Here is a 3,679-nt window from a genome sequence, read left to right on the forward strand (position 1 = left end):
GTTGTTCCTAAAACCAGAGTTCAAACAGATTCAGGTATGCATAGTTAACTGATGAGGCAGTCTTTGGAAGGGTTCCAGTTACATGAAAAGAATTGATGAAGAGGAAGGATTCTGCATGACAGAAAAGAAAGATGATGGCCGGGCACAGTGGCTCACGCCTGTAATCCCAGCACTTTGGGAGACTGAGACGGGTGGATCACGAGGTCAGGAGATCGAGACCATCCTGGCTAACACGGTGAAACCCCGTCTCTACTAAAAATACAAAAATTAACCGGGCGCAGTGGTGGGCGCCTGTAGTCCCAGCTACTCGGGAGGCTGAGGCAGGAGAATGGCATGAACCCGGGAGGCAGAGCTTGCAGTGAGTGGAGATCGCGCTACTGCACTCCAGCCTGGGCGACAGAGCGAGACTCCGTCTCAAAAAAAAAAAAAAGAAAAGAAAAGAAAAGAAGGATGAATAGTGGTGCAGAGAAGCAAGAATGGTGTTTCACATCCATCTACCTCCTCACCCCACACACCACATTTACACACTAACAACATGCACCTTGCCTTTTTGACCAATGTAGAATACTATGGAAGAAGGAGCTTTAAGTAGAATGTGGTGGAGTTATTTTTATGAGAGATGCTGAGAGACAGAGAAACAAGCAATACTATTTTGGTGCTCAGGGGATAAAAGGCAGCACTGAGTGATAGAGGCATAGTGTATCCACTTGACTCCCAACCCCCAAACCCACCCAATTCTAAGATCTTCGTCTAACAGTTTCAGCACTGTTGGATGAAAGTACATCTTGGCACAGATGCTATTGTTTCCATGGAGCCATGATGTCGATCAGGCTCCCATAGGTATATTCGTTACTAAAGGGCACTATCAGGACTGAAGCAGAAGAAAAAGAGAATCAAAGACACCATCTGACACACCTGACCTACTTGTCTGGGAGCATTTTGAGGGCTCCCCTGGAGAATCCTAGATATGGCAGAGACGAGACAGGTGAGACTTTAAGGAGACCTGTAAGGGATGGAGTAGACATTACCCACTGTCTCTCAGCGTCTGCAACTCTTTTCTTCCTTTGTGGGTTGTAACAGAAACCTCCAATTTTACCTGAGCACACAGCCATCCAAAATAAAAAGAGAGTCTGGGACATATCCTTGAAGGGGAAAAGTTGAGTGAAAGCTCTGAGAAGTGTGCTTGAAGGGAAGGAGAGTGCCATATTTGCTTTTCCTTTTCTTTTTCCTTGGAATGGACATGTTGTTTGAAGCTAGAGTAGCTATCTTGGACCATGATGGGGAAGCCACATGCTGAGTTTAGTGGAGCAACAAGATAGAGCCTGACTGTCTGACACCATGGAACACCATAACAGACCTAAATTGACTATCCCGGGACTTTAGAAAACAAAGTGTAAAGGCTGGCCATGCTGGCTCACTCATGTAATCCCAGCATTTGGGGCAGCTGAGGCAGAATTGCTTGAGGCCTGGAGTTTGAGACTAGCCTGGGCATGAGACCTCATCTCTACAAAACATTTTTAAAATTAGCCAGGTGTAGTGGCACACACTTGTAGTTCCAGCTGTCCAGGAGGTTGAGGCAGGAGGATCCCTTGTGCCCGGGAGTTCAAGGCTGAAGTGAGCTATGATCTCATACTACTGCACTTCAGCCCGAGTGACAGAGTGAGATTCCATCTCTAAAAAATAAAATAAAGAGAAATGAGAGAAATAAACACTTTTTTGTTAAGCCACTGCTACCTGAAGTTTCTGTCATTGCCAAACCAATTCTAATTAATACATACAGGAATTGGAGAGATGGTAATAAACTTGTGAGATACAGGTTACTATTAAAGTGGTCCCATCAGTAACTCCAGACTGGTGAGGCCTGAGAAGATTTGGTTATCCAAGTTCAGGCCTGATGTGAATTTCTAGCACTACATGTAATGAGATAATCATAAAAACAGAGGCATAACAGCTGAGGCTACATTAGAGAAATTGTGAACCTCTTCTAGTTATTGTCCAATCCGCATTCTTTACCTCAAATGTCCTGGCAAGGGAGGAGAACAACAACAACAAAATTAAATTTTATGGATTAAAGAAACAACTTTTTTTTTTTTTTAATGGAGCCTCACTCTGTCACCCAGGCTGGAGTGCAGTGGTGCCATCTCGGCTCACTGCAAGCTCCGCCTCCCAGGTTCATGCCATTCTCCTGCCTCAGCCTCCTGAGTTGCTGGGACTACAGGCGCCTGTCACCATGCCCAGCTAATTTTTTGTATTTTTAATAGAGACGGGGTTTCACCATGTTAGCCAGGATGGTCTTGATCTCCTGACCCCGTGATCCACTCGCCTTGGTCTCCCAAAGTGCTGGATAACAGGCGTGAGCCACCGTGGCTGGCCTAAAGAAACAACTCTTAAGTTGAGAATTACAGTTTGGGATTCCCTTATTTATGACTTATTTATGAGCCAGGAGGACTGCAGAAATAATTTATGCTTCATTAGCCTCAGATTATTATTCTTAGTCCTGAAACTCTTGCAAGCATAAGTGAGGCCCTTTAATCAGCCCTCTGCCTCTCTAAGCCCCAAGCTAAGACCCAAACCGAGATTCTTAGTGCTTGGTGTCCTCAGTATCCATCATGATTTATGAACACAGGTCACAAGAAAGCTTTGTGAGATACACAAAATGCAGTCAGATATCTACTGAATTTGTGAATTGAGCAATAAAATTTACAAATTAATTGAAAAGCCTAAGGAAGAACTATGTGTCTTATGTTTTTAAATTTTAACCAATTTGAATTCCAATTGCTAAAACCAAAATAAACTTCTGAATAGGCTTTCCGAAAAAACTGTTTTGAGTGCTCCAGAAAACTCACATCAGCCCTTCTGTTTTGCATCTTCTGTTCTGCAATAGCCTGACAACATCAGCATGTCCTCAATCGCTGCTCAGTGCTCAGTTTAGAGAAAAATCCCCATGATCCTAGCCCTGGAGCCAGCCCTGGGCCTTCTGTTTTTGGCTGAAGGCCAAGAAGGATACAATGATGGCTATAGAACTTACTGACAGACTCAAGGGAACCCCTGGGGCACAGCTTGGGCATGATCAAAGGACAGAGTTGATCAGTTAAAAATATTATGTAAGAGGAGAGCTCCCAGCTTGAGCGACGCAGAAGATGGGTGATTTCTGCATTTCCAACTGAGGTACTGGGTTCATCTCACTGGATATGAACAGATACTTCTCAAAAGAAGACATTTATGCAGCCAACAGACACATGAAAAAATGCTCATCATCACTGGCCATCAGAGAAATGCAAATCAAAACCACAATGAGATACCATCTCACATCAGTTAGAATGGCGATCATTAAAAAGTCAAGAAACAGGCCAGGCACGGTGGCTCAAGCCTGTAATCCCAGCACTTTGGGAGGCCGAGACGGGCAGATCACGAGGTCAGGAGATCGAGACCATCCTGGCTAACACGGTGAAACCCCGTCTCTACTAAAAAATACAAAAAAATTGCTGGGCGAGGTGGCGGGCTCCTGTAGTCCCAGCTACTCCGGAGGCTGAGGCAGGAGAATGGCGTAAACCCAGGAGGCGGAGCTTGCAGTGAGCTGAGATCCGGCCACTGCACTCCAGCCTGGGCCACAGAGCCAGACTCCGTCTCAAAAAAAAAAAAAAAGTCAGGAAACAACAGGTGCTGGAGAGGATGTGGA

The sequence above is a fragment of the Piliocolobus tephrosceles genome, chromosome 6 (genome assembly GCF_002776525.5).
Source record: "Piliocolobus tephrosceles isolate RC106 chromosome 6, ASM277652v3, whole genome shotgun sequence".
NCBI classification, from domain to species: domain Eukaryota; kingdom Metazoa; phylum Chordata; class Mammalia; order Primates; family Cercopithecidae; genus Piliocolobus; species Piliocolobus tephrosceles.